We start from the raw sequence: 27841 nt of genomic DNA on the forward strand, positions 1-27841 counted from the left end.
CTGAGTGCAAACCCTGGGCTTGATCCCAGGACCCCGAGATCATGACCTGTGTTGAAACCAAGAGTCAGATGCTTAACCAACTGAGCCACCCAGGCACCCCAGGAATACTAATTATTTTTTAACAACTCATGACTGTCAAGCATCAACACTGGAATTCAAGCCCAGGCTGTGTGGTTCCAGAATCTATCCTCTACTTGATGTTGTGGAGGTGGGGGAATCAAAGTGGGAAAGAACTTTGCTTAAGAGTTTTGCCCTCTATTTTGTAGATAATAGGAAACCACTGAAGCCCTGCAATAAAGTGGATGTGGGATATGAGAAAAAGGTTTTGAGAGTGACTTCCAAGCTGCTGTCTTCAAAGGCTGAGTTTCAGACAGCATTTTACTAGAGATAGAATAGAGTCATAGAGCTAAGTGTTAGAGAGAAGGAAACACATTACATTCGGAGCATATTCATTGCTAACGTATCTGCAGTTTATGTTTTTTAGCAGTTTGACAATGGATAAAATATATGACCTCTCTGTGTCACTTTTTTTTGCATCTGTGAAATGGGGATGATTTATTATGAGGATTAAATGCATTAATAAACTGTGCTAAAAATAGCAACTGATTCCACAGCTAAGATCTGTGCCTCTTAAACAAGTAAATTACATTTATAAACCTTAAGTACCTTGGAGTAGACCAGAAGTAAATACTAAGTTGCATATTCAGTAAGGCCAGTTTCTAACTTGATTTGAATGTATTTTAACCTTTATTGGTATAAGAACTAGTTATGGTTTTCACATTTAATCTTCTGTAAAGTACTATTACTTATTCTAACATTTTTCAATATATGTGATCATGTTTATTAACTTAAAATTAAAATGAATATCACTAACTTAGATCAGAGGGAAGCAGGATCAAATCATATACATTATTTTAAGTAATTCATTTCTTTTGAATTAAAGTGCACTTTTACTAACTCTACTGACAAAACGATTACTAAATTATCTGATTTTTATCCAAAGCACTCACTCAGTCTTTTTTTCAACAAATACAGATTTAGTATCTCTACCCAGCTCAACACTGTGTTGATAGTGCTGAGAAGTCAATGTTCCTCACCAAGAGTTCAGAATCTTGTATAAGAGCAAGGGCGGTCAGTGCAATGACAGCAGCATCCCATGAAGACCACTCCATCAGATGGTCTTCAAATACAGTAGAGCAAGTAAAGTAAAATATTACATGCATTTAAGGCTTTTGGATTCTCATTAGACAGCACCAAATTATTGCTTCTAAATTATAAAAGCATTCTTTCTAAATCCCAGCCTATTATAATTTTATTATATTATCATGCATATCTGAAATCCTTATATGTGCCATCTATTGAAAAATTAAACTTTATTATAATGAACACATAACTAGCAGAGTAACTTAAAATCCACAAGAATAGATGAAAGCTTCTCTCCAAAGAACACTAAGTTGTAAATAGAGCAGAATCAAAGTTGGGATATTTTCTTCGGAGGTCAGGCTTCATAGAGGCACTAATATCTTTTTTTTAAGATTTTATTTATTTATTCATGAGAGACACACAGAGAGAGGCAGAGACATAGGCAGAGGGAGAAGCAGGCTCCCTATGGGGAGCCCGATGTGGGACTCAGTCCTGGTACCCCGGGATCACGCCCTGGGCTGAAGGCAGACACTCAACTGCTGAACCACCCAGGCGTCCCAAGGTGCTAGTACCTGGAAGATTTCTTGAACCAAGACTAGAGTTTTGTCAGTCAGAGAAGACAGAAATGAATAGTCCAGCATTTCATCACCACTTTAAACGTATATTACCCACTTTACAAATAAGGACTTTGAGGTACAAAGAGACTTGTGACTTAGTCACCAGAACCGAACCTTCAGGCCTAATCAACAGATCATCCCTTTCATGCAGTGACCACAAGTAACAAATGGGATGTTGTTAATTATTGATTATGTCTTTGAAAGCGATAGTTTGATCTCCTGACACCTACCCACCTTGTCCTTCAAAGCTTGATCTTTAGCCAGAACCACACTTCTTCTGAGATATCCTTTGGATAGCCACGTATCTGGCTGAGAAAGCAGTCCTTCTCTTGGTTACGTAATTGCTTCTACATGAACAGACCCCATATCTGGAATTCCCAACCTCTTTTTCCCTTTGACATCCAGCCCTGATCCATAATTTCTTGCTATGTATTTTCATCTGAATGTAGAATCATTGCTTCAAAGGTAATATATCAAAAGCTGAACTTTTTAGCTTTTGTTTTTCCAAAGCAGGCCTCTCTGAATCTTCTATTTCTTTAACCAGCTCAATGGAACTGGGATTATTAATCTCTAACATTTCTTTTTCACTCTCTTTTCCTTGCTCTTTATCATGAGTGAACTATCAATGTTCCGTTTTTCATTTCATCCTAGCCATCTGCCCTTTGTTGCCTCACCTCTGGATGGGGTCTTCACCATTCACACCAGTGGTTATGTTAAACAGGACAAAAACCAAGCTGTGGCGAAAACAAAAAAATACATTGGTTCCAACAAGAGAAAAGCCCATGTATTCTTCCACATGAAACAGCCCTGTTCAGTGGGCAGAGCTTTGTGAGAAGGTTGCTCCATTCTACAAGAACTCTCTAGGCACCCTGTGATTTCTTCCACTGTTCCATCATTCCCTGGAGTGTTGGTATTGACTGAATGATACTGATACATTCCAGTTCATGGAAAGCAAGCAAAAGATATGAAGGTTGAAGGAAAAAATATGGAGGTTGCACACATAACTTCAGTCCTCTTTTCTTTGGCAAGGCAGTCACTTGGCCTTCCCAGCTGCAAGAGAAGCTGGGTAATGTCCAGCTGAGAAGCTGAATGGTACAGTGAAAATAATTATTATGGAAGAAGGGAAAAATGGATTTGGGGGCATAAGTAACCATTTGTCTTACTAATCAACCCTGTTGCCCAAATATACCATGAATATTGTTTCCCTCATTTATGAGGCTTCAAGATCAAACCCAATTCTACTTCCTTTTCTGGTTAGAACAGTCCTTGGTGCTCTGGTTTGGGTTTTTTGTTTTTGTTTTAATATTGTATTTATTTATTCATGAGAGAGATATAGAGAGAAGGCAGAGACACAGACAGAGGAAGTAGCAGGCTCAACCACTGAGCCACCTAGGCATCCCAGCAGCTCTGTTTTTTAACATTTACTTTCCCATTCATTTTGCATCTATTTTATACTGTCTTTTATAAGCCTCTGTATAGCTCTTTATAAATGATCTTTATTACTATTTATATGCCTTCACAAACAAATTTTAAGCTTTCGGAAACAGGGAGTACATTTTATATTTCCTTGCATAGGCAGGATCTATTGGTCAGCTATCCAAAATAAGCAATAAAATTATACACAAAAGTTTAGTTTTGCTTATACTACTGACAGAATCAATATTTTTTGACAGTGTTCTTATAATGTACACAGGAAGTTAATAAAATATGTATTTGAATGAATAAAGATGTGACTGATTGGATGAATATTTAGCCCCTTTCCCAAATATTCATAAGTCAAATTCAAATGAACCTAGAGTATAAAAATCTGAATTTTTGAGTCAGCAATATAATATAGAATGTGTACTTTCTATGTAAATTCACATTATCAGCCATAATTCTCTATTTTCTATTCCTATAAATCTGACAGCACACATAGTCCTTACCATTTAGTAAAAATAAAAGAATGGATTTCCACGATATTGAGAAAAGAAAAGGCATTACATCACTTTTTACGTTTGATACAAAAAAAATTAAAATTAGTTCTGAACTATGTCCAACAATTACAAAAACTGAAAGCAAGCCAAAGTGGAGAGATGGTGAGGCTGTAACAAGGAGGAGTAACTTGGGGGTGAAATAACAGAGATCAATGAAGATCAAGGTGGAAACTAAAAATGTACCCTAGTTTCAGTAGCATAGAGTGGCCAATTCAAGAAAGACTTGACCATTAGATTTGGCAAACATTTTACTGTAATTAAGATTCCTATGTTAATGGCTTGAGTTAGTTTATAGAAAAGGAAAGGAGGGGGTGCCTGGGTCTCTAAAGTGGTTGAGCATCTGTCTTTGGCTCAGATCATGATCCTGGGATCAGGCCCCCTCTCACCCCCCAATTGGCAGCTCTAATGTAAATAATGGTCATATGAGTGTACCTAGGCTACTCAACTGATAAAATGTTCACTTACACTTTGTTTTTATTTTTTATTTAAAAATCTTTTCTCTAGGTAGCTGGGTATAAGAAGTAAAGACCCAAAACTATCAATACAGAACTCACATTGTTTATAGAAAGTAGGTAAAATTGTGTTGGATAAAATTAAACTGAGCTCCATTCTACCAATGTTTTTCTTCTTCTTTTGTGGAACAAAGGAAATGAGTTCACTTTCAGTATAAATTCCTAAGTCTCTTACAATATCTGTTCATACTCTCCTTGGCATTTTTGTTGGGAGGCAGTCGATTTCTTCTATAGATGGATTTCATTATTCAGACTTCACCATCAGTAGAATACATTATAAATTATGCAGAATGAGATAATTAGTAGTAAGCAAGAATATAAATAAAGCTGCATAACCAATAAAAGGCCATAAAACCTGGCAAGTAAAATTAGTTACTGTGTGTTAAAATAGGAAATGTATGGAGGAAAAAAAAATGATCTCACATGTCCTCTCTGTGCTGGAGAGAAATTGCTATATTACACATGGTTCTGGAAATGCATGTATATCGTCTATTAGAATTAAATAAAATCATATGTAATGCAGTGATTTAGAATGATCTAAGAACAAAAAAAAAAAAAAAAAAGGTTCCATGAAGATAAATGGTTCTTTTGTTAAGGTAAAGCCAATTTCCTTCCCCCTCCATACTGAACCAAGCACCAATTTTTTTAAAATATGCATCAATTTCCACAGTAAACTTTTGCAGTTTTTGTTTTGAAAATGACATCGAGAATCTTAATAACTTATATTTGTCTAACAAATAACACATGCATGTACACATACACAAAAAAACGCTTTGTGTATTTCCCGGAAATCTCCAGTTAGTGAAATGACATATCAGCAATATTGAACAAATGATAATCACAGTGTGTACAGTAAGATGCATTAAGTGAGCTTAAAAAAATTTACCTAGTCCATCCCACAGAGCTTCACTATAATCAAGGGGGAAAATTGCATATGAATTGTGCCAATCTAAAAAAATAAAAAGATCTTTAGGGCCATATTGATTTCATTGAATGCCCTATAGATACACTTGAGGAATTGTAATGTAAAGGTTAAGGCAAGAGCTAGAATTCATTTGAATAATACATTCTAACATATTCTATAAGACTCAGTTTACTGTGTCAAAGAATCAAGATGTGTATATAAAGTATGCCAATTACAAAAGTGCCATAATGTTTTGGAAAGGATGACTATCTTCTAAATAATTGTTTTGTTTCTTAATGAATGACTCTTTGGCAGCCTGACAATAAAATCAGCTTTCAAATTGTTTTCAAAAAAGCAATGTCAGTTAAAATTAGACTTTGCTGATTATGGAAACAAATGGGGATCTGTGCACAAAAAGCCTTTTGGGTATTTTATATTGTGTATGTTTTTATATTTACTTTTTCTTTATCATCAGAGTTTCCTTAGATTTCAATGTCAGTGGAGTCAAAATGCCTAATATAAATGCAAATTTCCTATTTGACTTTTAATACAAAAACTAGGAAATGTGAACCTCAGTGTTTAGGTGGCCTGGGTAGGTAAAGGCACATTGAACTGAATAAAGCATGACAACATTATGAAGCGTCTTATACTGCTTATGCTTAGGATCTAAAATAACCTAATATGCCTGATGAAAGATTTCATTCCAGAGGACCAATCATCAGTTCAGTTGACATAATAATGTATTTGATTCATTTTTAAGGAACAATTCCATTTAACTGAATTAATGGGAACTCATCAGTGAATTGTTTGGAGTTCCATTAAAATATTAAGGTTATTTTGATACTGTACATTTCCAATATTCATTACCCATCATGGTGAGGTAACTATACACGGACTTGACAGAGAGGTAAACTCTGTAAGAGTGACTTCCAGACACCAGCTTTGGATGATTTCCCTTTGTATTGTTCCTGCTCTAGATCATAGATACTTGTGAGTGCAATTTTATTTTCTATCATCATTTATTGATTGAGTTGCACAATAATTGTTGACTAAATCCCACTTCCAGGTTAGTCTAGAAAGGGACTAAAATACATTACTTTATAAAACGTGTGATTGTCTAAGATTCTTATATTGCTTTAGAGCACTCTACATTGTCTCAACCTCAGTACCTAATATTATGCTCTTTCATTTCTGTTATTTCTTTGTAGCTCCTCCTAGATTTTAGGTGCATTAATAATAGGCACCAAATTGGAGTAGTTTATCTATTGCATACCCAGTGCTTAAAAATCTCAAACATGTGTGGTAGGAACACAGTAGTGCATGGATACATGAATCAGGGGAGGTCTGTGACAAAACACTAAGCAAAGCTTCATGAAAGAGGGGATTGTTTGCACCACCTGGCAGGAAGGGAAAGTAATGAGGAAGGCTTCACAAAACAGGTAATATTTGAAATGATTGGAACGTGAGATGGAGATAGAATGAATTAAAAATAGTAAAACAAAAGAATAGAAACTTTAAGTCTGCATTACATTCTGAGAAAGTTAAATAACCCTACTGAGAAGCTGAGGGTTTCTGGGAATTGAGTAGCATATGTGATTGGAAAGGTAGTTTGCTCTCAATTGATGTGTGAGGAATCAGGGGTGAAGGCAGTTCAAACCACATTTGCTGAAATAGTACAGGCACATTGTTTAGAACGGTCTTATGTTGACAAGCTTAACATACATGTATGGTTTCTCTTTGGTCTATTCTGACTCAGCTCCAAGCTGGCTAAGCTATATTTGCTAGCCCTCAGTTGTTGAAGAATACTTTCTATCTAGAATCAAGTGCGACTTTACCAGTGCTTGTGCCCTTAGGAACATCAAGACATTCCTCTAGTACTCCAACTTGATTATTCAGTACTGTACCTTTCTTAATCAAGATTCTAGCTTCAAGTCTTCGCTTGATTGTTTTCTTTCATAGATTCTAGGGCTCTCAGAACTGTATTTGGTGCTTTCATTTGCTTTTACTTTCTGATCTCAGTATACGGGATTATAGATTACTTATTACATTCTTTATCACACAAGAAGTAAGGTTATAATATATATAAGATGAAAGAAAAGAAACACTCATTAATGTTTTAACATTGTAGATTCAATTGGATTAAGATAGATATGCATGTAGCTTAATATAATATAGACTGATTATTGAACTTATTGACTAGTTAATATTAAATAGTGCATAAGCCTTCGAACAAGAATATGCCAGACAATTCTAAATCAGTAAGGAAACAATCCAAGGCTCTTAAACTGGTAACTGTACAGTTAACCTCTTGTATAGCATAGCAATAATGCAATGAACCTACATTTAATCCTCAAAGGCATGCCTGTTGGAAGCTACCTTTCTTGTAAGCTACTCAGGGAGTGTTACCTGAGATTCGCAGATCCCCAAGAAGTCACTGAATTCAGGGAACTTGTGAATTTGAATGGGAAAAATGAGACATCATTTTTCTAATTACCTTTATTGAAATATTGCATTTTTCCAATTACGAATGTAACAATAAATTACAGTAATATTAATGATACCAGTGACTTTGCCACCAATAAAAAGCACTTTCTATTTTTCATACATTGTAATTGCTGTAGATGTTTCAAAATACACCATTTGTACTCCATATTACTTCAAAATTATAATTTGATGTTCTCTCGCTGGATCATATTATATAATGTAAAGAAGTACATTAATTACCATATCACGGATTCCTAAAAAATATTCTCATTAGCAATTTCAATATCACTTTAATCCTGTATTTTTTATTTATGCATTGGATATAATCTAAGAAGAGGATCTGTAGGCTTCACTAATTTTCCAAAGAGAGTGTTGGTTCAAAAGACATGCAAGAAACCCTCTACTAAAGGAATTTGAATTCTAGTAAATTCTAATTGTGGGGTTTTTAAACCTTTAACAACAACCTTACTGGTATGTTATACTTGAGAATTTACAAAAAATTTTCATGTACACTGTGTGTAAAATTTTTGGTGAGAATAGGGGAAAGGACCACAGCACACACATCTGGTACATTCAATAAAGAAGGACATTCTCTTTTTATTTAAAAGCAATAATAAAACCTACTAAAAGTCCTATTTTCTGTTATCATTATTGCTTGACAATTTAAAACAATACAATATTAAATTATTCTAAACTATTTTTTAAAAAATATTTTTGTGCTAAGTTCTAATCCATTTATGTCGTTATAGTTGCTTCTATTATTGTCTGTGGTTTAGTGCATAACTGAGGAATTTCCTTTGTTATAAGTTATTTGAATTTCAAATATTAATATTTTTGAGAGCAAAATACATGTGAGAGGAAAAAAATAATACATCTGAGAGGTAAAAAAACAACACACTTTTATGTTATCCTTTCATAAATATATTCAACATGGAAATTAATATGAAATAAATCCAGTGACAGAGTGAGAACCCCAAAACACAGCTGCATACAGATTAAGTTGCCTGTGTTCATTTCAAGATAAAGGATCTAATAGTTGAGAAATGTGCAGGCTCACTTTGGGTACAGTTCATGATTCTGACCCTGATGATCCTGAACATTCCTGCACTTGCAAATTGATTGGATGTAAACAACTGCAGCTTAGTGGAGGTAAAGATGGAAAAAGAATTTGAATTGCTTCGATTCTGTCATTTCCTTGGAGTATGTATTCATTTTGTGATTATTACTGACAGTAATTTTGTTGTATAGAGAAGAGAGGAGTCAAAATGATGCATGTTGACCATCAACCATACTATGCTGACAGCATACCCCTCCCTGGCTGACACAATTTCTGTAGTTATTAGTATTCTTCAGTTTTCCCAGATGGTGAGGATTTGTCCAGAATCACTTAGTGATTCAAAAGCAGAACTTCACAACCAAGTCCTCTGATTTCCTAGATTAGTGCCTTTTCTTCACTCAGGATACGAATACACCTTTTATGGGAAACGAATTTTGTGGTTCAATGCGTCTGGAAGATGCTAGGTTAAACAAAGTCCTTTGCTATAGGATTTAGAGTCTTTTAACATTATTATGCAATCTAAATCTACAGGTCTTTGGTCCTTCACAAAGTTATTTGCATCACAGATTGTTTTGTTTTCCAAGAAACATTTTGTAAATGTAGTTTAGTATCAAGCATAAAACAAACATACAAGGACGACTGGGTGGCTCACGGGTTTAGCGTCTGCCTTTGGCTCAGGGCCTGATCCCGGGGTCCTGGGATCCAGTCCCACAGTGGGCTTCTTGCATGGAACCTGCGTCTTCTCCCTCTGCCTGTGTCTCTGCCTCTCTTTCTGTGCCTCTCATGAATGAATAAATAAAATCTTTATTTAAAAACAAAACAAAACAGGGATCCCTGGGTGGCTCAGCGGTTTGGCACCTGCCTTCGTCCCAGGGCGTGATCCTGGAGTCCTGGGATCGAGTCCCACATCAGGCTCCCTGCATGGAGCCTGCTTCTCCCTCTGCCTGTGTCTCTACCTCTCTCTCTCTCTCTCTCTCTGTGTTCCTCATGAATAAATAAATAAAATTAAAAAAAAACATACAAAATAGTTGAAAAACTTTAGGTGCTGCTCCTCAAAGTAAGCCTTTGGTTTGGAGGTAGTTTACCAGATAAAACTAATGTTAATTGAGCACTTACTATGTAATCCATTCAGAACTTTGAGTTTGTGTTTTCATTTTATCCTCACCTGACTATCTGAAATTGATACTGATAATATTTCCATCTTAGAGGAAACTGAGATATCAAAGTGAAAAGTCTGGTCCAAAGTCAGAGAAATATAAAAGCTTGAACATTATTACCACCTTGAACACTGCCCGGCTTCTATTCCCACTCTGTAACACCTTCCCCTCATCTTGCTAATTCCTACTTTTCCTTTGGATCTTAGTTTAAAAGTAACCTTTTCAATGAGGCCTTCTCTAACCTCTGAATTGATAGATAAGTGACCCTCCACCACTAATCCTGATCATTATATTTGCTTGTTTATGCTACCTTCTGAGATAGACTGTAAACTCTGATTGAGCAGGAAATGCCCTACATCCGTATTTCTTGTGGTAACTAAAAGCCAGGAACAGAGTAGAGACTGTAAATAGTAGTTTAATTAAAGTCAACTAATTTTTTTTTCAAGTTTACTGAAAATTAGAGTTTGGGAGTGAATATAACAATGTTGTATTTTAGTTTTCCTCTCCTCCTTTGGTTAAAGACCCCAACTCCTATAGTTTGAAAGGCCTTACAAATTAGACACCTCTTAGGGCCACCTGAGTGGCATAGTTGTTTAAGCATTCAACTCTTGGTTTGGGTTCAGGTCGTGATTCCTTATCGTGATCCCAGGGTCATGAGATCAAGCATCGGACCAGGTCTAGGCTCTGCTCGTGCAGAGTCTTCATGGGACTCTCTTTCCCTTTCCCTCTCCCCGGGCCCCTCCTCTCTGTGCTTGCTCCCTCTCTCTCTCAAATAAATAAATCTTAAAAAAAAAAAATACTATTCTCACCAATACATAAGGCCCTTCATTCTAGTTTGATGACTATTTACAACATGTCTATTTATATGCCCCAGCATAAAGTAGGTGATTTCCAGTTAGAAAAATAATTCACACTCAGATATAAACCAAAGGTTATGTTTACCATTGGATAAACTCAAGGATGATACTTAGATCTTTGGATAGACTTAGAGAGATGTCAGACTTCTGGGTTGTTCTGAAATTGTCCATTTCTTGGGTGCTTCAGGATTTCCATGTTTCTTTAAAACTAAAAACTCACATTTCTCAGGATTTGAGGAAACTGTCTCTGAGTTTGGAGGAGGAAGCTACATACAAATCAAGTGATTTCTGATGAGTAGATTTTTCTCTCCAAAGAACAATCTTCATGTAATCATTTAGGAACAAGTTTTACTCTTGGTGTTTCTTTCTAAAGAAATTTTTAACTATGGTAAAAAAAAAAAAATAGACTCAAATGGTATCTAAATTCAGAAAATCTTAATTAAAAAATGAATTTTTTTCAAATAAGGTTTTCTAAGCAGCAGAGCATTTTAAAAAAATCATTGATTGAATTCAACAAATGTCCCATTTCCCCACGAACACATCATCAACAGTATATCCCTACATGATAATATGTTAGCATAATTTTGTGGTAAACAAACTGATAATATCCTTGTTAGCTTAATAAATCAATTCATAATACATCTGATTTTATATAAATTAATATGTGCTCAAGCATAAAGTCTTATAACACTAACACTGGATTTTTAATCAATGTATAATTTTTAAATAAATGAAGACTGACACAGTTATGTGGATGAAAAGTGTGAATAACCAACACTCAAAAACATGGAAAGATATTTGATAATCTTATCAGTAAAGAAATATAAATTAAAGCAGGAACATTATATCAATACTAAATTAATGAAAATATAATGACAAATATTATTTTCGTAGCATTTCTACTCAGTGTCCTGAACATTCCCCAGTGTATACTGAGTAAATTAATACCAGTTTATTATAACTGTCCCTTAAGTTTTTGAAGACAGCTATCCTCAGCAAATTTGTATTTTCCCTGATAAATATCTTAAAAATCTTTTAACTCTTTCTCAGTTCATTGATGCCATATTGCTCCTCATTCTGGATGGTTTCTCTGGATGTCCTATTTCAAATACCCAAATTTTAAATAATCAGTAAAAGGAAATATATAGATATAAAAATGTTAATTTTTTTCTTTCTTTATATAGTAACTTGCTCAGAGCCAGAAAAAGATGTGTGATACACATCTGGGGCTGGGGTTGTACACACAACCGCAGTACATACAGATACAGTATATATAGGCAGTACTGGTACAAATTGCCCCCGCCCCTTTTTAAAGCTACAACAACACAGTATGTTCTATTTGTAAAATGACCTCCAAATAAAAATTATATCTCTACATCTCATCATAAGAGAATATACAAGGGCTACATGCCACTTTGTTTAAAAGGAACGCTTTTTAAAAACATGAAGCACTAGGCACTGTTCCAACCCTAACTCCTGGATGGCTTCTCAGTAGAGGTCACAGAGGGGGATGTCTGGGTGGCTCAGCAGTTGAGCGCTCAGGTCATGATCCCAGGGTCCTAGGATCAAGTCCCGTATCAGGCTCCCTGCATGTAGCCTGCTTTTCCCTCTGCCTGTGTCTCTGCCTGTCTCTCTGTGTCTCTCATGAATAAATGAATAAATAAATAAAAATCTTTAAAAAAAAAATAAAGAAAAGGCCACAGAGAACTTCCAAAATCTGTAGTGATTGGTAACAACAACAAAAAAATTTAAGAACATTATAGCAACAGAATTATCAAAAATTGCCAGAGAATAACTATTTATTAGATGCTATCTTAAACAGTGTTGGGTATATATTATTTTAGTCATTTCCTTCTTAAAACAATTATTCAAAATTATTTTCTTCTTTTAATAAATAAGAAAACTAAACTTGGAGCCATCAAGAACTCTGCCCTGACAAGCACAACTGTCTGCACAGTTGAGACTCAAACCAGATTTGAATGTAGTTTTTCACTCTAAACTCATAATATACACGTACGCTGTATCTTGCTTCTTCATTTTTTTTAAAGATTTTATTTATTTATTTGAGAGAGAGGGCAGGAGGAGCAGAGGGAGAGGGACAGACTCCTCCATCAGCGCGGAGCCTAAGGCAGGACTCATCTCAGGACCCTGAGATCCCGACCTGAGCTGAAAGCAAGAGTCCGATGCTCAACTGACTAAGCCACCCAGGCGGCCCTTTTCTTCCTCATTTTTGTAAATCAATGCCTGACATCATTCAGTTATTAAAGAAAACACATAGCAATTCCTCCTCTTGAGCTTTGGTTTGTTTAGGTTTTGTTTGTGATTTTGTGTAGCCCCACCACCATTCTGGCCTCTTACCTAATCAATTCACTATTGGTCTTCTGCAGCAAATCCTAATTACTTCTTACTATTCCATAGTAATAAACTGAATAAAATTCGACTTATTCTGTATACTGCTGCCAGATTCATCTTTTTCTGCCACTTATTTTCCTATTCTGTAATTTCCTTTAACTTTCTTCCATAACTTACTCTTTCAGCTCTAAATTCTCTATGACCTCTTCTTTGTCTCTGACCTAAGCATATGCCCATGGTTTCCCAGCTCAAATCCTCCACTGTGAGCTCACAGTGATCTCCAAGTTGGCCCATCTGCATGCACTGAGTGATTTTTTGCCTTTCTATTTTGTCATTTAAGCAGCCTCTAAAGTAGATTTTAAGTACTTGCTAAGTGCCAGTTACCTTTTTGTGAAATTTACATGCACAGTCTCATTTGGTGTTCACAACACTCTTATGAAGCAGAGGAAAAGGTCAAGGTAATTAACATTTATTGTACTCCTATATTTTAAATGATCTTTGTTGAATTATCTTCTTTAATCTTCAGAATTGCCCAGACTGAAATTGGGCAAGTTCAAGAGCTTCCCTAGGCGTAGACACTGAGATTGAGATGTGTTTAATCAAGGTCTGTCCAAATCCAATCTCAACTTCCTATATCATACCTCCTCCTTGAAGACAAGAACGGCTGTTAATCTTTCTCATATTTTCCCTGTTCATACAATATTTGGTTATTTTAGGTTTCAATAAATGAAGGAATGCTCTTGTCTCTCATATTTTTTTCTGTTTTGGCTATACTTTGCTTGTTTAAATTCTCTCCCAATTCAAGCTCTCTTTCTGTTTTGTTTTTTTTTTTAAGATTTTATTTATTTATTCATGAGAGACATGGAGAGAGAGAGAGAGAGAGAGAGAGGCAGAGACACAGGCAGAGGGAGAAGCAGGCTCCATGCCGGAGCCCGACATGGGACTTGATCCCGGGTCTCCAGGATCACGCCCTGGGCCGAAGGCAGGTGCCAAACTGCTGTGCCACCTGGGCTGCCCTATCTCTTTCTTTTATTAAGCTTGTCCCCTTATTACATATGACTTACCTCTAATAATTAACATAATTATTTTTTATGAATTAAGAAGTAGAGTAAGTAGCTGTTAAAAACATGGACTCTAAACCAGCTGTTCAAATCCCATTGTGTCATATGATTTGGAAAAGTCCTTTAACCTCTCTGTGTTTCAGTATCCTCAAATATGAAATATGGATAATTATAGTACATTTTGCATAAGATTACAAAGTATCAAAGAGTGGCTATGATTTCTTATAGGCTCAAAATAATGTCTGGCACATTATAAATATTTGTTACATAAATTAAAAAAAACTTATTCAGCATCAAGGACTGTCAGTGCTGAGGCTGCAACAGTGAATATAATCAGTAGAGTCCTTATTTTTTTTTTAAAGATTTATTTATTTGTTTGTTTATTTTTAAAAATTTTTTATTTATTTATGATAGTCACACAGAGAGACAGAGAGAGAGGCAGAGACACAGGCAGAGGGAGAAGCAGGCTCCATGCACCGGGAGCCCGAAATGGGACTCGATACCGGGTCTCCAGGATTGTGCCCCAGGCCAAAGGCAGGCACCAAACCACTGCACCACCCAGGGATCCCCAAGTAGAGTCCTTATTTTATGAAACTTTTAATCTGCCACATAAATGTTACTATGTACCAATTGTACATAGCATATAACAAATTGTTTGTTTTATGAAATTTGTTTTATGAAATTTGTTTTATGAGTTCTAGGCTCATCTTTCTAATTAATGTTTTAAACTTCTAGAGATAGAGTCCAGATTTTGCTCTCAACAATGCGGAGTGGGAGGCAAATGATAGGAATCCAGTAGATCCTTAGGTTGATTGTGGGGCACCTGGGTGGCTCAGTCAGTTGAGCATCTGACTCTTGTTTTCACCTCTGGTCATGATCTCTGAGTTGGGATATTGAGCACCAAGTTTGGGCAGGGGGTGGGAGGGGGTGGGGTCCTGCCCTCAGCAGGAAGTCTGTCCTCTCATTCTAAAATAAATAAATAAATCTTTAAAAAAATTCCTTTGGTTGATTGCTATGGCACCAAAGTAAAAATGAGAGCTTAGAATCATAATTTCACAGATATTCTCAGGTCAATATCCATTGGAAAACCCCCTTCCCTAGGATCTACTTGAATACTTCTAGAGACTGCTGTTGCCAGGATTCCCCTCCCATTTCTGGGCAGTTCTAAGTTCTTCACAAGGTGTGACTATTCCTCTTCATGTAATTATTGCATTTGTCCCAGTAGTGCCATGTGCCTTGTCCAAGAGCCAAGCAAATAAAATATTTGGTTGTTTTTGTTAGTCATTCATTTTTCTTAAAGGTGAAGTGAATACCATCCTTTTAAAAATTTTTTAAAAATATGTTACTTATTTATTCATGAGAGATACAGAGAGATGTGGAGACAGGCCCTGGGAGAAGCAGGTTCCCTGCAGGGAGCCCGATGCAGGACTCCCAGGACCTGGGATCTCCCCCTGAGCCAAAGCAGAAACTCAACCACTGAGTCACCCAGGTGTCCCGAATACAATACTTTTAAACCTTTTATTATATCATAGTTTCTAGCCTCTTAGTCATTCTGATTACCTTCCTCTGAATATATTCTAAACACTGAGATAGTCTGACTCCTGGAGATAAAACTATTTCCAGTGCCCTTTTCTGAAGATAATTGACACCAAAATAATATAAATAGTAATAATTTATTCATCTGGGTTAATAAACTGCTAAGTGAATGCACATTTTTCTGGCAAACTTTCAGAGATAAACCATAAAGTCATTCATGCTACCAGCTTCTCATAATGCCTGGTTTTCTGAGGTGCTTCATTACTCCAGTTTCTAGTCTTTTTAAAAAGACACAGGAAGATCCACTTGAATCTACTAATTGTGTGGAAACATCAGGCTTCTTGCCTACAGATTTAACATATTATCTAATAGAAATCCTTTTGAATAATAATAATTGAGCTTCATTGTACTCTGTAAAGCTAGGTCATTTAACTTGTGAAATGAACTATATTGATCTCTTTGTCATTAGAATTTAAAGGGACATCCTTATTAGGCTTGAGTCAGTGCTATTTGTCTTTTAAGAAATCTAAGAAAAATTATGGCTAAAATACAATAGAGAAGGATTATACCATGCAAATAGAAATGACATAGTAGTTCAGAATTGCATATGGATATTTGTATAATCACACTGAAAACTTTTCTTTAAAAGAAGATTGTTCTAAATGTTAGTAATTATAGTGTGAATTCTTTAAAAATCCTTATTACAAAAGTATGTGTTTTTTAAGAGTTGAGGCTTTGTTAAGTATATGTTCATAGCCTTCAGTAGCAAAGGCAATCTTTTCATCAGAGAGAAAAGAAATAAATGGCAATTTAGGAGAGAGGATTTGAGGTGGATCTCGGGCTTTTAAATTTAGACACAGATCTGGTTTCTTTCAAAGCAGATTGACAGTGCTAATACCAATTCAACATCACAGGTATAAGCTACTGAGAGTTAAGATAGTTTAAAAATGACCAGATGAAAAACGAAAGAGAAGCCTATCATTGCTGTAGCTAATTCTTAGAAGCTGGTAATTTTCTTAAGCAAAAATTAATGGGGGAGTAAAAAGACTAACTTTTTTTGCATGATAACTAATGGGAGTTCCATCAAGAAACAATCCAGGACTTTAACTCTTTTCTCAGATAAGAAGATTTAGACATATGAAAAAATATTTTCTTATGACTTTGGAGAATTTGATCATGTAAATGTGTTTAACAAAAGACCCTCCTGGTTGCATTGAGCAGAATCACTTAAAAATACTTTAGAAACAGTATAAACTCAGGATCACATTGAAATTGACATGTCATCTTTGAAAATTGTTAATAAAAAGTGAAATACTTCATAAGAATTGATGAAAATGTATCCCAAATCACTAAGTGTACTGTATCCAGAGTGACAATAAATAACTTAACTCGATATTGAAATAGTATATTATATAAGAATTCAAGAAGTTGCCAACTTTAAAGTTTGAAGCAGAACAGTGTGGAAGCCTCTGAACAATTGGTTACTATCATAGACAGAAATGCATAACCAACAAAGTAAAGGAAAACACTACTAAGAATGAAATTAGAAGACATAAATCACTTTATTTGAAACGATCTTATTTTGTGAGAAGTCTGAATGGTGATAGTTTAGAGAGCTATCTGTATTCCAAGAGACCCATTGTTAAAAATGGAATATTAAAATATTAAAAGTATATATTAAGTATATATTAAAAGTATAATTAAAAGTATAATTCTTTGATTTATAATAATCATCACTGTTACGTATATGAACAGCTAATGATAACTTACAGTTTTTTTGTAGAGAGTGAATGAAATACTACTATTTTTTCAAAAAATTTGTCATACAACAGGAAAAAAATTACTTGGTCCAGCAAGTTAACATATACAACAGGTATTCCATGTATATATTATTAAAAGTGCAATTTAAGTTTAACCAGGAGCGGCCTTAGGATTCTCCTTTCTGGACTACAAGAAACACATCACATTCTTTAAGGATTAGGGCTTTTATTTCTTCTTTGCTTTCTAATCCCATGAAGGTGCCATGAATCTACAGCTGCCCAGAGACTCTAGTATGTGATTAAGACCAGAGAAGTTGCTGGAGGATTAGAGTCATAAGCAGGACAACTGTGCTCTGTGGACAGAACTCATGGCCTCTTGCTGTAAAAATGTTTGCCCAAAGTATTGATCATAATTTTGTCTTCAAAAGGCTATAGCACACAAGTGAGAAAAGAAGAAAATATATAGATTAATTGGAATTTATCAGACATATATATTTTTCTGTGTCAAAGAACAGCATCACAGAAGTGAAAAGGCAACATACATAATGAGAGAAAACATTTGCAAGTCATATACCTGATAAGAGACTTGTATCTAGAAAATGTAAAGAGTGCTTATAACTCTATAATAAAAGACGATTCAATCGATTCAGTTTAAAAATGGGCAAAGGATCTGAATAGACATTTCTCTAAAAGAATATATACACTAGCTAATGAGCACATGAAAAGATGTGTAACATCATCAGTCACTAGGGATTTGCAAATCAAAACCAAAATGAGACACCATTTCACACTCACTAGGATGGCTGTAATCAAAAATTCAGATAATAACAAGTATCACCGAGGATATAGAGAAATGGAAACCATGCACTGCTGATGAGAATATAAAGTAATGCAGCCACTTTGGAAAATGTTTTGGCAGTTCCTCAAAAGGTTAAGCATAGAGTTGCCATATGACCCAGAAATTCCATTCCTGTGTATATTGCAAGAGAAGTGAAAGCATACATGCATACAAAAACCTATGCATATATGTTTATAAAAGCACCATTTATAATAGTTACAAAGTAGGGGGGAGAAATAAAAAATCCATCATTGATGAAGGGATAAATAAAATACTATATAGCCATACCACATTTTACAGGAACAATAAAAAGGAATGAAGGTCTGACATATACTGCAACATGGATGAACCTTGAAAACATGTGAAGTGAAAGAAACCAGTCACAAAAGACCACATGTTGTATGATTCCACAGTTGCACAATTCTGTATTTATAATGAAAGCCATTGAGTTATATGGTTCTAAAAGGTGAATTGTAAAGTTTATAAATTAAGTGTGAGTAAAACTTCTAGGGATGCCTGGGTGGCCCAGTTGGTTAAGCATCTGCCTTGGGCTCAGGTCATGATCCCAGGGTCCTGGGAGGGAGCCCTGCACTGGGCTCCCTGCTCTGCGGGGAGCCTGCTTCTCCCCCTACTTGCCACTGGCCCTGCTTGTGCATTCTCTCTCTCTTTCTCTCTCTAGCTCCGCTCTCTCAAATAAATAAACAAAATCTTTTTAAAAAAGACACTATACAAATATTTTCAAACAACATCAGCTCAACTATTTCAGTATTCCTTTGATAAGAATAATGATGAAATATGGGCTTAAGATTGATTATTCACTCCTTTTTTGTTTGTTTCGTTTTCTTTTGGTTTGGTTAGTAGATTATTTCATAAGCTATGCAGTAATAAAGTTATAATCTAAAGTTGGCTTCCAGCTATGGTTGTATGGAAATAGATCACCAGAGAAAGAATTAAAATTTAAAAATCATTCCTTTTCCTCTTTCTTTTAACTAACATTTTTTTTTTCCCCAGTGGGGAACAGAGTCTCATCACTTCAGTAATGACTTATTTTACTGACTTCTGTTGCAACAATTTTGACAGGGTATACGATAGAAAAAAAGCCAACATGTAAGGAGCATTCAGAATGGTTCTGTGAGTAGCAATAAATAACATGTAAGTCAAATTATGTCACATATAGAATATTCTATATCTTAAAAAATTACATGTATCATAAATCATTTCTGAAGTATAGGAATAGTGCATCTATATGTACCATATGCCATATATGCAAATTCTAACTCTGATAACTATTTCAGTGGTAACATGATATGCCACAGATTTTCACGTATTCATTCACTCATTCATTTATTCATAAAACTCCGACTGCTAGCTACATGTTAGGATTTGGAAGATACAAGAAATACGGTGTGATTAGGGTGTAAATCCTGTTGCCAAATTGTCAATTAAACTCTAAGCTTATGACAGATTTCCTAAAATGACATGGAGGAGAACTTAGGTTTGAAGGGTTATATATTCCTTATGTTGTTTCACAGGGAACTTTATTTTCCCTGTGCTTCATTGTCTGGTAATTCAACAAAACTATTTGAAATTACCAACCTGTTAAAAGGCCGTGGATATAGACCATTTGATATGTCGATCCATATCCTCAAGCAATGATTCTTTTTCCTATTTTATTTTACATTTAATTGAATTAGAGTTTGTATAAAATATTATGTTAGATTTAGGTGTATGGTATAGTGATTTAACAATTATGTACATTAAGTGGTGCTCACCATGATTAGTATAGTTAGCATCTGTCACCATGTCAGTGAAATATTATTTTTATTCTCTACGTAGTCCTTTTCATTCCTATGACTTACTAATTTTATAACTGGGGATGCCTGGGTGGCCCAATGGTTGAGCGTCTGCCTTTGGTTCAGGGTGTGAACCTGGGGTCCCGGGATTGAGTTCCTCATCAGGCTCCCTGCATGGAGCCTGCTTCTCCCTCTGCCTGTGTCTCTGCCTCTCTTTCTCTGTCTCCCATTAGTAAATAAATAAAATCTTTAAAAAATTTTTATAACTGGAAATTTATACCTCTTAATCTCCTTTGCCTATTTGATCTATCCCGCCATCCCCCTTTCCCTCTGACAGTCACCAGATCTCTATTTTTAAGTCTATTTCTGTTTTTTCATTTGTTTGTTCTTTGCTTAGATTCCACATATATGTGAAATGATATGGTATTTGTCTCTCTCTGTCTGAAATTTCACCTAGCTACCCTCTAGGCTTATCCATGTTGTGAAATGCAAGATTTCATTTTTTATGGCTGAGTAATATTCCTGTGTGTATATGTGTGTGTGCATGTATGAGTGTCTACACACACACATACACATGTATATACCATGTTTCCCTTATCCGTTCATCGGCACTTAGGCTGTTTCCATATCTTGGCTATTGTAAGAATGCTACACTAAACATATAGATGCATATATCTTTTCAAATTAGTGTTTTCATTTTCTTAGGATAAATAGCCAACAGTGAAATTGCTGAATCATATAGTATTTCTACGTTTATTATTATCTTTTTTACTTTTATTATTTTGTTTAAGAAACTTACATACTGTTGTTCATAGTGGCTACACAAGTTTATATTCCTGTCAATATAGGATATGTCGGATATATCACTTGCAGATGTCTACTACCATTCAGTAGGTTGTCTTTTTACTTTGTGTATGGTTTCCTTCACTGTGCAAAAGCTTTTTAATTTAATGTAGTCCCAATAGTTTATTTTTGTTCTTTTTTCCCTTGTCTGAGGAGACATATCCAGAAAAATATTGCTAAGGCTGATATCCAAGAGAATACTGCCTGTCTTTTCTTTTAGAAATGTTGTGGTTTCAGATATTACATTTAGGTCTTTAACCCATTTTGAGTCTATTTTTGTGTATTGTGTAAGAATTTTCTGCCTATATTGCATGTAACTTTCCAGTTTTCCTAACACCATTTATTTGGAAGAGGCTGTCTTTTCCCCCAGTGTATATTCTTACTTCTTTTGTTACAGACTAATTGTTCATATAAGCATGGGTTTATTTGGGGGCTTTCTATTCTGTTCCATTGATCTGTGTCCATTTTGTGCCAGAACCAAACTGTTTTGATTGCTTTAGCTTTGTAGTAATATTATATCTTGAAATCTAGAACTCTGATACTTCTAGCTTTGTTCTTTCTCAAGATTGTATTGGTGATTTGGGGTCATTTGTGGGTCCATATAAGTTTTAGGATTATTTATTCTAGTTCTGTGAAAAATTCTATTGGTATTTTAATGGGAATGGTATTGAATCTGCATATTGTTTTGGGTAAATGGACATATGAACAATATTAATTCATCCAATTCATGAAGGTACTATACCTTTTCATTTTTATTTATACCATCTTTAATTTTTTTCATCAGGGTCTTATATTTTCAGAGTATAGGTTAAATTGATTAGATTTATTCCTAGTATTTTTTTTTATGGAATTGTAAATGGGATTGTTCTCTCAATTTCTTTTCTGCTCCTTCATTACTAGCATATAAAGATGTAATGGACTTCTGTATTTTATTTTATATCCTGCAACTTTACTGAATTTACTTATTTGTCCTAAAAGTTTTTGATGAAAGCCTTATTATGTTGAACTATATTCCCTCTAAGCCCACTTCGTTAAGTGTTTTTAATTATTAATGGATGCTGAATTTCTTAAGTACCTTTTCTGCGTCTATTGAGATGATCATATTTTTATCCTTCATTTAAAAATTTTGTATTAAATAAACTCTAAACCCAACATGGGGCTTAAACCCATAACCCCAAGATCATAATCATATGCCTTACCTGCTGAGCCAGCCAGGTACCCTTATCCTCTATTTTGTTAATGTGCTGTATCATATTGGTTGATTTATAGATATTGAATCATCCTTGCATACCTGGAATAGATACCACTTGATTGTGGAGATGATTTTTTCAATGTATTTTTGAATTCAGTTTGCTAATATTTTGTATAGGACATTTGCGTATGTGTTCACCAGGGATATTGGCCTTTAACTTTTTCTTTCTTTCTTTCTTTCTTTCTTTCTTTCTTTTCTTTGAGGGCGGTCTGGAGGGCGTGCGGTCTTGCTTGCTTTGGCTTTATTGCTTTCGGAGGGAGGGAGTGCTTATGGAGGAGGTGAGGGCGGGAGGGAGACGGGAGGGCGGGAGGGAGGAGTGAGGGCTGGCTGTTATGATGGAGGGAGGAGGGCTGCGGCGAGTTCTTTCTTGTCTTTGTCGTTGCTTGGCTTTTTCTTTCGTTCTTTCTTTCTTCGTTAGTTCTTGCTTTTTTTCTCGGGTCTATTTCTTTCTTTCTTTCTTTCTTTCTTTCTTTCTTTCTTTCTCTTTCTCTTTCTCTTTCTCTTTCTCTTTCTTTCTCCTTTTTTTGTAGTGTCTTTGCTATTGCGATCAGGGCAATGAGGGCCTTATGGAATGAGTTTGGAAGCATTCCTTCTTCTAGTTTATGGAAAAGCTTAAGAAATATAGGTATTATCTTCTCTTTCAATGTTTGGTGGAATTCACCTGTGAAGCCATCTGGTCCTGGACTTTTTTTGTTGAATGTATTTTTTTAAATTACCAACTCAATTTCATTACTAGTAATAATCTGTACATATTTTCCACTTACTCCTAATTCAATCCTGGAGAATTGTATGTTCTAGAACTTTATCCATTTCTTTTAGGTTGTCCAATTTATTAGCATATAAATTTTCTTAGTAGTTTCATAATCTTTTGTATTACTATGGTGTAGGTTGTAACTTCTCTATCCTTTCTGATTTTATTTATTTGGGTCTTTTGTTTTTTCCTTGATGAGTCAGGCTAAATGTTTATCAGTTTTGTTTAACATTTTCAAGAACCAGCTCTTAGTTTTGTAGCTCTTTTCTATTATTTTTTAGTCTTTATTTTATTTATTTTCATTTTTATTTACTTTTTTAAGTAAATTTTTTTACTTTTATTTATTTATTTATTTATTTATTCATGAGAGACAGAGAGAGAGAGAGGCAGAGACATAGGCACATGGAGAAGTAGGCTGCATGTAGGGAGCCCGATGTGGAACTCAATCCTGGGCTCCAGGATCACATTCTGAGCTGAAGGCAAGTGCTTAACTGCTGAGTCACCCAGGCATCCCGTTCTTCATTTTCATTTTGATCTTTATTATTTCCTTTCTTCTACTAACTTTGGGTTTTGTGTAGTCTTTATTTTAGTTTCCTTAGGTATACAGTCAGATTGTTTATTTGAGAGTTTTCTTGCTTCTCCAGGTAGGTCTATATTGTATAAACTTCCCTCTTAGAACTGCTTTTGCTGCATCCCAGAGATTTTGAACTGTTGTAATTCCATTATCATTTGTTTCCAGGTTGTGTTTTTAATTTCTTCTTTAATTACTTTGTTGGCTCATTGCTTTGTTTAGTACCATGTTGTTCAGCCTCGTGTTTGTGTTTTTTTCTAGTGTTTTTTTATTTTCTTGTATTGATTTCTAGTTTCATACCATTATGGTCAGAAAAGATATTGATATGATTTCAATAGCTTAAACTTACTGAGATTTGTTTTGTGGCCTAACATGTGATCTATTTTAAAGAAAATTCCATGTGCACCTGGAAAGAATGTGTATTCTGCTGGTTTGGGATAGAATGTTGTATCTGTTAAGTCCACCTCGTCTAATGTGTCATTCAAAGCTGCTGTTTTCTGTCTGGATGATCCATTGATGTGAAAGGCATGTTAAAGGCCTCTACTATTATTATGTTACTGTCAATTTCTCCCCTTATGTCTGTTAATATTTGCTTTATATATATTAGTTACTCCACAATGACATTTTAAAATATACTTTATAATACATGTAATATAACAAAATATTAAAGTTCTCCAAAATTTCTTTATGAGTATATTGTTTTGATAGTCTCATGCTCTTTTCTGGAGTAGTATATGCAATTTGTATATCTGTTAATAATAGAATAGATACAAGTGAGTTGCCTGCTTTTTCCACTGTCTAATATATGCATAAATACTTTTCAAATAGCAAGCCTTCAAATTTATATTTTACTTAATACATAATACTCTCTTCATCCATATGCTATAATTCATTCAGCTATAACCTCATTTTTACTATTACAGTTGCAAGTTTTCACTTAATAAGACATATGTATCATGTAATTTTATAAGTAATTTATAGTTTTATATAAAACTTAAAAATAATCATATATATACTTCTTTATTTTGAATGATTTAAAGTCAAATCCTTCCGATATTTTTTGTTTTGTTTTGTTTTGTTTTATTTTTAGACAAAACTATGAGGAGAGAGAATTTTCATGGCTTTAGAAATACTTCACTATTTACCAAACTTGTTTTTAAAATATATGTGCACATTACACTGTAAAAAGAATGGATAAGTACTAGTATTACAATACTCTTGCTATCATTGTCCATTTTCTTAGTTCTATGAACTTATGTTTTTCTGGTTAGTTATCACTCTTTGATAAACCACCTCAAAATTTAGTGACTAAAACCAATAGCCATCCCATCATATTTCATGGTTTTGTGAGGAATACAGACAGGGCTTGCATGAGTGATTCTTCTTCTAGTCCATGTGATGTTAACTAAGATCACCTGGTATTCCATTAGCAGCTGGGCAGAAAGGATGCGGACAATCAGGGAGATGGACAGCCTCACTCCAATTTACGGTGATGTGGTAGAGATATCTAGGGGGCTGTGCTCAGCTGTATTCTTTTTCTGCTCCTATATTTTTAGGGTCACTTCCTGTGTTTCTCTCTGGCAGAATTATTAGCCTTCTCATGTGGCAGTTCCAAAGGGCAAAGATGGGAACTTCCAGTCACCTCATCAGTAGTCCCAGGTCTGGCCCATTGTCATTTCTGCCCCACTCTGTTGATCAAAGCATCATAGGCTGACCCAGATGCGAGAGAGGGAAAACAGACCCAAACTCTTGGTAGAGTGTCAAAGAATTTGTGACCTAAAGTCCACCACATAATGATATATATCAATAAAATAGATATTTTTTTGGCTAAACTTCAGCTCCGCTAAAATTGTAGACTAACAACCTTTATAAATGTTTTTGTTTTAATGAAGTGATTTGATACAATGCTTTGTGCTTCTGATAAAATCATTACTATTGTATTAATTCTGTATCGATTTCACTCGCTAAGCCAAGCAAATATGCGCTTAGCATTTTTTTAATCATCCAATTTAAATATGCTATGGCAACCAAAGCAGCGAGGTTGCTATTTACATTGTTGTATGTTAGTCATTAAGAGATTGTTCCCATTAGGATTATAAAAGGCTAAATTTAAATTTTCTGGCTGGCTCAGAAAAATTGGTACATTTTTAAATGCTTTGTCTGCTGCTGAATTCTGATTTCTCTTCCAGATCTATAAATATTCTTGATTCAAGGATCATTAGACTGCCACACAAATGCATGTGGTTTAGTCCTAAATGTGGCTGTTTCTTTGTGTAAGCATTTGCTTTATTGCTGTGAATTTATTATGCAATCACATTGGAACACTACCTAAAATACCTTTAACTTATGAAAAGCTTTTATTCCACTTTGGAGAAAGTGTATTAGATGGGTAGTAGATTTTCTAAATTGGGCCACAGACTACATGGTAAATTTTAAATACGTTTGGGTATTTACAATCTGTGTTACAGCAGAATTACCATATGATAATAGCAAAAACTCCTTAGCAAATGGGAAGCGTACATTAGATTTATCCATTTAAATCTAAATTATCAACATTCCTATTTATTTCTAACCAGACACATTTTTTAAAGTGAAAGATAACCAGGCAGAGGGCTGATTATATTATTTTATGAGCTAAGAATTAGAATTTATAAAAGGAACTGTATCTCAAATAGTCCTGGTTTTCTGTATCAAAAATGGATGCTTAATTTCATTTTCATCACTTCTAAGGAAAAATTATAAAAAACTAAGTTTATTACTAATGCAGCTTTATTCAACTTATTCAAGTATTTACTTTTTTTTTTTATTGTTCGTAGCAGAATTATAGCAGTAATCGAAATTCACCAACATTTGCTCTTTCCTCCCTGTGCCAGGGACTGGGTCATAGGACCTTACTTTATTATTTTATTTCTCTTAACACCTTATGAAATTTCTTTCTACTTCTTTTTAAAATGATTAGTCGCAGATGCAATATTCCCAGAATGTAGATTATTTTATTCTGGGTTTATTATTAATATGCATAGTTTTCCATTGTCTGAAAAGACATCTTAGAGAACTCAGAGTCCAATTCAACAAGTTTTTTTCATTGAATGACTTTTTTTTTTAAGATTTTATTTATTTATTCATGAGAGACACAGAGAGAGAGAGAGAGGCAGAGAGAGGCAGAGGGAGAAGCAGGCTCCATGCAGGGAGCCCAATGTGGGACTCGATCCTGGGACTCCAAGATCACGCCCTGGGCCAAAGGCAGACACTCAACCACTGAGCCAACCAGGCATCTGAAAGACTATTTTAAAGTGATAGTATTTTTAGAGAAGAATAGATATAAATAGATTAATCAGTCATTTGGGGAAAAGTGAGGCATAATTATTTGGTAAATTGTTATAAAAATTTATTTATTATGTATAGAGCCTCCATGTCCTCCTCATATAAGCTTTTATCGGCACTGATTCCACCCAATCTACTTTCAACATGAATAGTAAACTAGACACAATAACAAAGAAACTTACGCATCACATAATGCATTTGAAAAATGCATGCCATGATTTTCTGTAGATAATAACTATTTCAAGTGCTTCTTGTGTGGCCATTAAGCCAATGCATGATATCTGTTGATTGATTGATTGATTGGTGTTTTCAAGATAAATTTTTTGTATTAAGTAAGCAATAACAAAATGAGTAAAATAAGGAAGGCATTATTAAGGAATAAGTGAACATAGAAAAATATCTTAAGTAGGGTATATGTTTTTCCCGATTAAGGTACAAATAGGATGCATTTTGATGATATTCTACTTAATGGAAAAATAACATAACCATAAGTAGAATTCCATCTCATTATTTAAAAAGCATTTATTTTTAAAAATTTATTTATTTGAGAACGGGAGCACAAGCAGGAGCGGGGGGTACAGAGGAAGAAGGAAAAGCAGGCTCCTCCTAGGCTCTATTCCAGGACCAGGACATCATGACCTGAACTTGAAAGCAGACGCTTTAACTTAACTGAATAACTCGACACTTTTGAAGTCCAGTTAAGGGCAGCCCCGGTGGCGCAGCGTTGTAGCGCCGCCTACAGCCTGGGGTGTGATCCTTGGAGACCCGGGATCGAGTCCCACGTGGGGACTCCCTGTGTGGAGCCTGCTTCTCCCTCTGCCTCTCTCTCTCTGTGTCTCTCGTGAATAAATAACTAAAATCTTTAAAAAATAAAGTCCAGTTAAAAGAGCTTTACTTCTGGTCTGATAAGAATAATGATGAAGGCTATAAAGACACTGTAAATTTATATTATTATTGTTAATAATAATAATAATAATAATAATAATAATAATAATTTTTTAGTTCTTAGGTACAGTCTTAGACTGTTTGACCTGCTATAAGAAAATAGCTCCT

General features: G+C 34.8%; 1 protein-coding gene across 7 annotated transcripts in view; it reads left to right on the top strand.

The window, feature by feature from the left end:
• The window catches only part of ROBO1 (roundabout guidance receptor 1), a 1125490-nt gene that overhangs the window by 255952 nt on the left and 841697 nt on the right, over positions 1-27841 (top strand). The gene's annotated exons all lie outside the window — the stretch shown is intronic.

This window comes from Canis lupus, chromosome 31 (assembly GCF_011100685.1).
Source record: "Canis lupus familiaris isolate Mischka breed German Shepherd chromosome 31, alternate assembly UU_Cfam_GSD_1.0, whole genome shotgun sequence".
Taxonomy (NCBI): domain Eukaryota; kingdom Metazoa; phylum Chordata; class Mammalia; order Carnivora; family Canidae; genus Canis; species Canis lupus.